Below are 12,312 nucleotides of genomic sequence, written 5' to 3'. Positions count from 1 at the left end.
CTTTAAAAACTCTGATTTTTTTTTTAAAGCTCTGGTTTTTTAAAAATCTTGTAGCAAGTAAGCAATTACTGCTGTCTAAATGTACCTTATATATCTTATTTTACACATTCCAGTTTTGCTTTTATCTTCTATATCATCCCTTTTAGGAAAGTATTGTTAATTTCTACAATTTCTCATTGGTATTGCTTCTAAAGCATTTATGTAATATGTAGAACAAAAATTGCATAGAAGAGTATTTTTCTTCCTTCTAAATATTTATATCCCTTAATTTTTGCTTTCTGTCTCAATAAAATGGTTACAAGTTCATGAATAGAATATCAGTGTAAACCCATGCCAGTATGAGCACATGTAAGTCTTGTTTTAAATTTATGTTAATGAGAATTAAGATAGGATTTACATCAAATACAATATTTTATTATTGTTTTGCATTTGAGATACATCTTATATCAAACGTCTTAAAATAATCTTTGGATTTTTTTGTTACTGCTCTGAGGAAACTGGTTGTAGAGCATTATACGTCTGCTGGCCTGTCACTCACTGCTCAGTCTAGGCTTCATCTCTGTTCCTCTCCTACTTTTCTGACCATAGATCCCAATCTCTATTTAAATGAGGCAATGAGAGATGGGAGGTATTGAAGATGATGAATTTTAAAAAGAAAAGAAAAGAAACAAGTTGTAGAAACCAGAAATGAGATCTGTAGTCAGAGACTAGAATTAAACTACAGAATAGGAACTTTGTTGCCTCACCACTCAGAGATCAGGACTGAATTATAAGGCAGAGACTGTCCTTTCCCCTCTGAACCTGCAGGCTTGCTTACCTCTTCGGGAGGGTGTGAGGAGGCTCCTGTTACAGGGCCCTGCAGCAGCTTCTGCTTCCCATGCTACTGTACCTGTGCTCAGCCTACCATCCCGAACACATCCCTTCTCTTATTCCTCACACCTGGAGTTGGGGGGTTTTAGTATAACTCCCCAAGTTGCCTGCTTCTGAGATGATGATTCTTGGCCCTTCCTTACTCTATTCTCAAGAGTTCAATATTTCACATGTTACCTTGGCAATATGACTCAAGAGCTTTTTGGCAAGTAGCTCTGGTCCCAGGAGCAGCCTAACAGACTATTACTCTAACACTCCAGGTTCTTCAGGCATGAACTCACTCCACTCTCATCAATCATCCCCCTAGTTATAGGAAAGTTTTAACAGTATGATTTTTATCTTTTTCTTTAAACATTTTTTAAAAAATTTATTTATTTATTATATGTAAGTATACTGTAGCTGTCTTGAGACTCTCCATAAGAGGGAGTCAGATCTCATTATGGTTGGTTGTGAGCCACCATGTGGGGTTTGAAATCAGGACCTGCAGAAGAGCAGTCAGTACTCTTAAGTGCTGAGCCATCTCTCCAGCCCTGATTGTTATCTTTAATCAATATCTCTTCTAAAAGGCTACAGTCTATTGATTCCCTCTTATGTGAGCTCTGAAGACTTTTAAATCTTACCACCATTTCTTTTTTTTTTTTTTTAAGCCATGTATTATTGTTGCTTCACAATGCCCAAGGTGATTTCCTCTCTTTTACGACAAATTTTGATGCTAATTTAGAATATAGAGCAATGAGATTACTTTTCTTGACAGAGTTACCAATCAGTTTTGGTAAAGGCTCTTCTTTGTGCTAGTTTTCACTAACCAATATATTTTAGAAAGAAATGAATTTACTCAGTGGTGTTTGATGTTGGGGTGCTAGACAGATGACTCAGTGTTTAAGAGTACTGATTACTCTTCAAGAGGACTTGGGTTCAATTTCTAACACCTATACGGTGACCCACCACCATCTGTAACTCCAGTTCCAGGGGATCTGATGCCTTCCATAGGCATCCGACACATATTTAAGTGGTGCACAGATATACATTCAGGAAGTACATTCATGTACAGCTAAAAATAAAAACATCTTTTAAATGTACTCAATGTCTTTATGGTATTAGTGAATTTATATCACCAGAATGTAATGACATGGAATTATGCAGATGCTTGGGTAAAAGATGATGAATTGGTGATGCTGTATGAAATCAACGTTGAATGACAGAACAACAAAATGAACCCCAGTAGGTCAGACTCTATTACAAAACGTGTATGACCTTGGGGAGGAGAGTCTTATTGATGTTCATCAGAACAAACACCTCTAAGTTCAGAGGTACACTGAACTAAACAAGTTAATGTTCTAGCCTACTTCCTGGAGAAGACTTCTAGGGTTTCTTAGATGAGTAGTCAGGCAGCCCATTCCTGCCAATTCATTCTTGGAGCCTGGAACCAGCTGCAGGGGATGACGTGTAGGATAGGGCTTAGTCTCAGGAATAGATCCGGGGAGCCTCTCAGCAGGTAGCAGTATCTTGAAGAGGAATGGCAACAGTGGCTGAACAATAGAGTCATCTAGGGAGGAAGGCTCCACCCTAGATGATCTTCTTAGTGGCAACAAGGTCAAGTTCTGGCTCAGGGATCATTAGATTAATTTTATAAGGTCAGGAAAAGCATATCAGCTGCAAAAACCAATCCTGAGATGAGATTTCTGAAAGCTTTGCAATTCAGAATCCATCGCAGCTATGCAAAATGATTTTCAAAGTGGCTGTACAAATTTGCATTTCCACCAGAAAGGAAGGAGTGTTGCTCCTCATCCTCACCAGCATGAGCTTTCACTTCTGTTTTTGATCTTAGCCATTCTGATAGATATTAATGAAATCTCTAAGTAGTTTAGATTTACATTTCTCTGTTGCGTAAAGATGTTGAACATTGCATTAAGTTTATGTAGCCAGTCTGTCTATGTCTTTTTATTTGGGAATTGAGTCCATTGATATTAAGAGATATTAAGGAAAGTAAGTGTTGCTTCCTGTTACTTTTGTTGTTAGAGTTGGGATTCTGTTCTTGCGGCTATGTCCTTTTTAGTTTGTTGAAGGATTACTTTCTTGGTTTTTTAGGGCATAATTTCCATCCTTGTGTTGGTGTTTTCCCTTTATTATCCTTTGAAGGGCTGGATTTGTGGAAAGATAATGTGTGAATTTGGTTCTGTCATGGAATACTTTGTTTTCTCCATCTATGGTAATTGAGAGTTTTGCTGGGTATAGTAGCCTGGGCTGGCATTTGTGTTCTCTTAGTGTCTGTATAACATCTGTCCAGGATCTTCTGACTTTCATAGTCTCCGGTGAGAAGTCTGGTGTAATTCTAATAGGTCTGCCTTTATATGTTACTTGACCTTTTTCCCTTACTGCTTTTAATATTCTATCTTTATTTAGTGCATTTGTTGTTCTGATTATTATGTGTCAGGAGGAATTTCTTTTCTGGTCCAGTCTATTTGGAGTTCTGTGGGCTTCTTGTATGTTCATGGGCATCTCTCTCTTTAGGCTAGGGAAGTTTTCTTCTATAATTTTGTTGAATATATTTACTGGCCTTTTATGTTGAAAATCTTCATTTTCATCTATACCTATTACCCTTAGGTTTGGTCTTCTTACTGTGTCCTGGATTTCCTGGATGTTTTCAGTTAGGATCTTTTTGCATTTCCTTTGATTTGTTGTGTCCATGTTCTCTATGGAATCGTCTTCACTTGAGATTCTCTCTTCCATTTCTTGTATTCTGTTGCTGATGCTCACATCTATGGTCCCTGATTTCTTTCCTAGGGTTTCTATCTCCAGAGTTGTCTCCCTTTGGGTTTTCTTTATTGTTTCTACTTCCATTTTTAACTCTTGGATGGTTTGGTTTTGTTCAATTCCATCACATTATTGGTTGTGTTTTCCTGTAATTCTTTAAGGGATTTTGTGTTTCCTCTTTAAGGACTTCTACCTGTTTAGCAGCGTTCTCCTGTATTTCTTTAAGTGAGTTATTAATGCCCTTAATGTTTTTTGATGTCTAGTTTGTTGGTTTCTGCTAGTAAGATTCTTAAGTTTGCCTTTTGCCATCTGGTAATCTATGGTGTTAGATGTTCTAGCTGTCTCTGGCTGGAGCTTGTTCCTCCTGTGATTCTTTAGCCTCTGTCAGTACTCCTGGGACTCCAACTCTTTCCTGAGTTGCAGTGTTCAGAGCACTCTCTGCAGGCAAACTCTCCTCTTGCAGGGAAGGTGCATAAAAGTCTGGAGCTCAGATCTACCTCCTGAGTCCTGGGGTCAGAGCCCTTCCTGGAGGCTGACTCTCCTCTTGTTGGGAAAGTGCCTAGGGGTCTGGGTCTCAGCTCTGCCTCCTGGCTGAGGATGAAGGCTCAAAGGGACCCTGTCCAAGAAGCTCTGTTGTTTCTTCTGCCCACGTGCTCTCCTGTGTAGACTGGTCTCAGTGATCTCAAGATCCTGGTGTGCTAGGGTGCCTGCAGCATGGAGAATCCTCTGGGGACCTTGGGACCCTCCACTGAGTTCATGCCCCAGATGGCACAGGGCTCTGCATTTAAGTGTTCCTCAGACATTTGAGATTCCTCTACTGAGAATTCTCTGTTTAGATCAATACACCATTGTTCAAGTTTGATTCTTTTTGTTTGTTGATGTCTAGTTTTTTGAATTGTTTATATAGTTTTGAAATTAGCATTAGTTCTATATCAGATATACAGATAGAGAAGATCTTTTCCCATTCTGTAGGCTACTGCTTTGTCCTGTTGATGGTATACTTTGTGAAGTCGTGTATTGTTCCTTCAAGGACTGTAAAGAATTATGTTGGAATTTTGATGGGAATTGTGTTGAATGTGTAGATTGGTTTTGGTAGGACGGCTAGTTTTACTTTTTGTTTGTTGGTTTGTTTTTCGAGATAGGGTTTCTCTGTGTAGCCTGTCCTGGAACTCACTCTGTAGACCAGGCTGGCCTCGAACTCAGAAATTCACCTGCCTCTGCCTCCCAAGTGCTGGGATTAAAGGTGTGTGCCACCACGCCTGGCTCTATTTTTACTTTTTTATTTTACTATTCCATGAGCATGGGAGATAGGTACATCTTCTGATAACTTTTTCAATTTTTTTTCTTTAAAGACTTGAAGTTTGTGTCATACAAGTATTTCACTTGCTTGGTTAGGGTTACTCCAAGATATTTTATTATTTGTGACTATTATGAAGGGTATTGTTTTCCTTATTTCTTTCTAAGTGCATTTGCCATTTGTATACGGAGGCTTCTGATTTTTTTGAGTTAATCTAGTATTCAGCCATATTGATGTAGGTGTTTATCATCAATAGGAATTCCATGATAGATATTTGGGGTCAGTTATGTATACTATCATATGAAAATCAATATGGCAGTTCCTCAGAAAATTGGGAATCAGTGTACTTCACGACTCAGCTATACCACTCATAGGTGTATACTCAAAGAATGTTCCATCTTAGCACCATGACATTTCCTCAACCATTTTTACTGTGGCTTTATTCATAAGATCCAGAAACTAAAACAGCAGAGATAGACATCCCTCAACAGAGAATGGATAAAGAAAATGTACATTTACACAATGGAGTATTATCTGGCATCAATGGGAGGAGAGGCCCTTCGTCCTGTGAAGGCTTGATGCCCCAGTGCAGGGGAATGCCAGGGCGTTGAGGTGGGTTAGTGGGTGCGGGAGCATCCTCATAGAAGCAGGGGGAGAGGGGATGGAATAGGGTGTTTGCAGAGGGGAAACCAGGAAAGGGGATAATATTTGAAATGTAAATAAATAAAATATTCAATAAAATATCTAAAAAAAGAAAAAAGAAAAGATGACATAATGAAATGTGTTGGCAAATGAATGGAACTAGAAAATAATCATCCTGAGTGAGGTAACCCAGACCCAGAGAGACAAACATGGTGTGTACTCACTTATAACAGCCTGTTAGCTGTTAAGTAAAGGATAACCACACTCCACTCCACAGACCCAGAGAGGTAAAGTAACAAGGAGAGCTCTGGGTGGGACATATGGATTTCCCTGGGCAGGGAAATCATAGATTGTGTGGGTAGAATGGGAGCCAGTGGTATGAGAACAAGATGGATCAGGTGAGGAATGGATGGGTGGATATATATAGAGTACTGGGAGAGAAGACTGGAATAGGGGGGATACGTAGGGGGAATATATAAACCTAGTGCATTGGAACCTTCATGTAACCTTTGAGGGTGACCCTAGGGAGGGCTCCTGGTAAGGGAGGATATGGAGCCTTAATTTGCTGTCTTCTGTAATCATGTAAGGCTCCCAGGAGTGGAACTGCTACACCAACTCAGCCACCTGTTCTGACTGGGACAATGATGGTGCAGAGCCTGTGGGTAGCCAACCAATGACTGGTCTAATTTGAGGCCCAAGCCAAGGAAGGGCCCTATTCCCAACACTGTCTGGATGACCAGGAACTGGAAGCTGGATGCCCCAGAGACCTACGGTAGAAGCAAACATGACATAAAAAAAAATTAAAAAAGGTAAATGAAATGATTCCTAATGATATTCTGATATTTGTCTTTGATAGGCACTGAGCCTAATCATCATCAGAGAGGATTCTGCCAGAGGCTGATTGGAGCAGGTTCACAGACCTACAGCCAAACATTAGCCAGAACTCAGAGAACCTTGTGGAAGATGAGGATGGATTGTAGGAGTCAGAGGGGTTGAGGACACCATTAGAACAAAGGTCAAGAATCACCTAAGCATGGCTCATAGGGGTTCATAGAAACTGAAGATGCAACCGTGGAGTCTGTGTGGTCTGCCCTAGACCCTCTCAATACATGCTGTAGTTGTTTAGCTTGGGATTTTCATATGACTCTTTTGTCTGCTTTTGGCATACTTTTCTCCTCTTGGGTTTTCTCACCCAGAACTGACATGAGGGTTTGTGCCAAGTCTTATTACATCTTGTTATGCCCTGCTTGGTTGATACCCACAGAAGGCCTTCCCTTTTCTGAAAGGAAATAAAGGAGCATTGGATCTAGGGGAGAGGGAAGTTGTAGTGGGAGGTGGGGAACTGGTAAAAGTGGAGGGAAGGGCTGTGTGGTCAGGATGTATTGTATGAAATAATAATAATAATAATAATAATAATAATAATAATAATAATAATAATAAATATATCTTCTCAGGCCAGGGGTTTGTTACAAAATCAGACAGCAAGTAAAAATAAACAAAAAAATAAATAAGTGGGGTGTGTGTGTGTGTGCATGTGTGTTTTGTATATTTATCTGCATCTTACCTTCACCTTGACAGTTTTCTGCTGTTTAACAAATTAGATATGAAGCTATAGTGGCCCAGGCTCTATCACTGGTCTCTACCAGACCAAAGCAGGATGGAGTTACTTGCACTAAATCTCATACAATTCACCTGAACTTTGTATCACTTTTTTCTTATATAAGAGGTTCTAGGCAGCTTGAGTCACTACAAAAAAGAAGTCCCTTCGATTTTAACCCTTTAGGGAAAGTAACAGAAACAGCCAATCTACTTTTGCTAGTTCCCTTTCCTTCTCCTTCTTTTTCCCACAAGCATATCTGCTCAGTTCAAAGAAATTTTTATTTTATACTATGAAGTGAGTTGGTGCTCAAGTGTAGAGTGATAGGTAATATTCAATCTAACCTGTAAACAAAGTTTGTTGTTATCCTGAGCTAGTATCTTGCCAGCAAGAATTCACTCAGACAACCGGATTCTTCTACGGCAAAGCTTTATTGTTTCATCTGAAGGAAGACCCTGGACAAGGAAAATGGTGCTGCTTATATACCCCTCCGTGTGACGTGTCAACTCCTGATTAGCTGCTCACTCATCACCCCACTACTATGCCCTGGGATGGGCAGTGACTTGGCACAAATTTACTCTTGCACCTGCGCACATTACTTGGTTACCAGTTAGGCACAGCGGAGGCTCATGATTGCGATTGCTCACGGCTCTCCACCTGTTGTAATTTTGCCTTTTAATACTGCGCCCAGTAAGTATTTCTAATGGGTACAGTTGCTCTTATGGAAATATAAAATTTAGTTAGGTTCAAATAGTTTTAAAAAATATCAGAGATTTTGGAATATATTTATGTTTTAAATAAGAAGTTATTGTATTCGTTATTTCCTGTCTGAAAAGTTTTTTCCTTTCTTCTAATCTTTCTTTCCAATCTGCTCTGTATATAGCCATTGATACTCCAGATATCAAAGTCAGAGCAGCTTCAGTAGATAAAACAGAAAACTCAGGAAAAACCAGAAAACAAATATTTTGATAAAGAATAATAAGTTAGTTATTTGAGGTTAATACTAAAAGTATTTATAATGATATTAAAATTGAAGATTTGGTAGACACAGGAGCAGATGTAACAATAATTTTGACAACATATTAGCTTCCAGATTGGCCTCTTCAGAAGGTAGATATTCAGTTTCTAGGGTTTAGAACTTTATCTTAGGTAAAACAAAGTGTGAGACAATATTAAGTATATAGAACCAAAAGGTCACATGGGAAAACTAATGTCATATATGGCTAATATAGCTATAAATTTAGAGGGATGTGATTTGTAGCAGCAATGGAAGGCACTGATTCATATTTTTTCAGTTGCAGAGATAAATCATAAAGTAAAAAAAAAATACTCCTGAGAAAAGTATTGAAAGGTCTTATAAAGAACAGTCACAGACTGTCCAGGTTGTCCCTAAGCAGGACAGGACAAGTGACACCAATGAATAATCCCCCACATAGAGACAGCTGGGAGGTTGACTGAGGAAAGAGAGGCCACACTTCATCATACCGAGAGGCCTTTAAAAGCTACAAACTTGTTTCTAGCTCTGATATCAGAGATAACAGTAAAAATAATGATCCTCTATCAAAAAATAGAGACAGAAGTTGAAAGTTAACAGTCAAGGCCACAGACAAGGACTCTTGCTGTCTTGAGAAGTACAGACCAGGTTATATTATTAACTGTATAGCTACTTAAATAGAATGGACTAATTTTTGTGTGTGGTATTATTGAAACACAGGTTTTTTTAAAGAAAGGTTTTAATTAAATTCAGAGTATCTAGGTTCAAATATGTTGTTTTCTAAATTAAAGAGTTATAGTGATTTGGAATTTAGGTAATATATTTGATTGAACAGTGTGGTGGTAACACAGGCCTTTAATCCCGGGACTCAGGAGGAAGGAGAGACAGAAAAATCTCTGCGAAATCTAGACCAGCTTGGTCTACATAATGAAGTCAGTGTGGGACCCCCTGCTGAGAAGAAAAAGCTGCTTGCAAACAAATATTTGAAATTTAAAATGGTTATTCCTTTTCATTAAAGGTAGTCTGTAGGCTTTTTGCTTAATAATAAATAGTATTATCCTTAATGACTTAATAGATAAATACATATCAATCTTAAATTCATATAAAGAGAAAGGGGAATAGTATTGTTACAATCTTTATTAATTATTAGCTCTATTCATTCTTAATGTGACCTGTCTCACCCCCCCTCCCAGTAATGGAGACTAAATCCTATTGAATTATTTAATGAGCTTAGCATAGTTACTGGATGATTATCTCCAATCTAGTTTTCTATATGCTAGACTGGTTAATCCTCAGCTCTGCTCCCCAAGTTACCTGCTGTTTGAGTGTCACCATGTGGCCTTTTTGTTCAGCATTCTGTCCTCAGGCTGCACCTCTTCTGTCCATGTGCAAATGGTCCATCTTCTCTCCTGGTGGCCTCCTCCTCTTGCCATCATCTTTAGTTCTCTCCCTTCTCCTGCTCTCCTGCTTTTGTCATTCTCTCTCTCATGCTCCCTCCCAGTGACACCCAGGCCAGTAATTGAAACCCCACCTAAATCTATGCTCCCAAATAATTGGCCATAGCAGTTTTTATTTAACCAACAACTTCAAATTGGGGAGCAAAGTATACAAAAAAATGGAGAGAGAAAGAGGTAGAGGGAGAGGGAGATGGAGAGAGAGGGAGGGAGAGGGAGAGGGAGAGGGAGAGGGAGAGGGAGGAGGGGGAGAGGGAGAGAGAGAGAGGGGGGGGGAGAGAGAGAGAGAAGAGGAGAGGAGAGGAGAGGAGAGGAGAGGAGAGGAGAGGAGAGGAGAGAATTCAGTTGTTTGAGGGAAACCAGATTATGGGTTCAGAATTTAGCATTTGTATACATAGCACCACACTAACTCCCAACAGAATATAAGTAGTTTATAGTTTATTTAGTTTCAAAAGTGTATTTAGTTTTAAACTTCAAAAATGTAAAAATAAAAAGTTAAAAGGAATTAATTAGAATTTGAAAGTTATTGCTTTTCAGTTGCCTAGCAGCATTTTGCCATTGGAATAATATATCCTGCTGGTCAATTAAAAGACCAACATTTAGGGTTGGGTGGGGGTTTTGATTTTATATTTTCAGGAGAAGAAAAGCATCCAACTAAGGAATCCTGAGACCACTGGACAAGAGAAACATCTAAGGCCATCCAGCGACTGCCACACCTAAAGATCTATCCCATCTGCAGACTCAGACACTATTGCTGATGCCAAGAAGTGTTTGCTGACAGGAGCCTAGTATAGCTGTCCCTTGAGAGGTTCTTCGAGAGCCTGACTAACACAGATGCAGATAAATGCAGCCCAACATCAAACTGAGCATGGGTTCACCAATGGAGGGAGGAGTTAGGGGAAGGACTGAAGGAGCTGAAGGGGTTTACAACCCCATAGTAAGAACAACGATACCAAACAACCAGAACCCCCAAAGCTTTCAGGGACTAAACCACCAACTAAAGAGTACACATGGAGGGACTCATGGCTCCAGCTGCATATGTAGCAGAGGATTGGCTTATCTGGCATCAGTGGGAAGGGAGCCTCTTGGTCCTGTAGAGGCGTGATTATCCAGTGTAGGGTAATGCTAGGGCACTGAGGCGGGAGTGGGTGGGCAGGTGGGAAAGCACCCTCATAGAGGCAGGGGGAGGGGAGAGGGGATAGGGGATTTGTGGAGAGGAAACTGGGAAGAGGAATAATAGTTGAAATTTAAATAAATAAAATAACCAATAAAAAAGAAAAATGATGGATCATCAAGAAAAGATATTCCCCCAAAAAGGAATAAGCTGCGGTATATAAAAAGTAATGCTGTTAAGCTTATTTACTATACAGCATGTTAATTATCAGCTTGGCAATACAGATCCCAAGTCCCCTTTACCAGAGGAGACAAATCAAATAAACACACATGTCTTAGGGACAATATGATATTGTTTTAAATCGAGGAAAACAATGATTAATGCCAATTCAGGACTAAATGTGATATGCCAATGTAGTATCCAACTGGATACACTGACAATGGTCTAGTTTAAAATGGCATAGATCGGGGATTTGTTATTCATTCAGCTCAAATAATTCTTTCATCTGCTCTGGCATGGACCTGAAAATCAACAACATCTGTTGATTAAAGAAATTGTGCTATGGCACAATAGCCATGACATCATTTGTACAATTTCACAGTTTCATACATGTGCTAATGCTGAAATATATCTGCATGATACTTTAAAGTTTGTATGTTTCCAGAGAAAAACATGTGTTCCAGATGATGGAGAGATCAAGACAAACTTAACAAGACACTCCTGCAAAAGGGCTAAGAAGATAATTACTGAAAAAAGGATATTTGTCGAAAGGCTATGGAGGTGATCACATTGGGTGATGCTTTGTTTGGGTGATTCATAAAGACTTTCAAACTGCTGAGTTCATTTAAGTTTGACATGAACATTTTAGTAAACTTTGAACTTCCATCTCAAGGAGAGGCTCCAAGGCCTAACACTATTACTGATGCTATGATATGTTTATAGACTGGAGCCTAGCATGGCTATCCTGTGAGAGGCCCCAAAAGCAGCTGACTGAGACAAATACAGATACTTACACACAACCATTGGACTGAAGTTGGGGACCCCTGTGGGTTGAATTAGGGAAAGGCTGGAAGAAGATGAGGAAGAGAAACCCTATAGGAAGACCAGCAGTCTCGACTAACCTGGACCCCTGAGATGTTTCAGACACAGAGTCAACAACCACATAGCATCCAGGAGCTGGTCCAAGGTCCTGATACATTTACAGCGCAGGACTGTCCCGTCTGGCCTCAGTGGAAGATGTGCCTAATCCTCCAGAGACTTGAGGCCCCAGGGAGTGGGACGGCCTGGTGCAGGGGCTGGTGCATCCTCTTGATGTCAGGGAGGAGGAGGAATGGGATGGGGAACTGTGAGGGCAGATAGGGAGGGGTGCAATGACTGGACTGTAAAATTAATAATAAAAAATACTTAAAAACTATCTGATTCAAGCATGCTGGGTATTGTTAAAGCTTGATAGAGGATAGATTTCTGTGTATGTGTATATTAGCAATCCTCATGATTGTTTTTATTTTAAAAAGTTTTACTGTATTAGAGATGAAGCCTTTTTTTAAAAAATAGACACAATAAGGAGATGCTACATGGTATTTGATTATT

The sequence above is a fragment of the Mus musculus genome, chromosome 7, assembly GCF_000001635.26.
Source record: "Mus musculus strain C57BL/6J chromosome 7, GRCm38.p6 C57BL/6J".
In the NCBI taxonomy this organism is placed as follows: domain Eukaryota; kingdom Metazoa; phylum Chordata; class Mammalia; order Rodentia; family Muridae; genus Mus; species Mus musculus.
Note: the sequence above shows the minus strand (reverse complement) of the source record.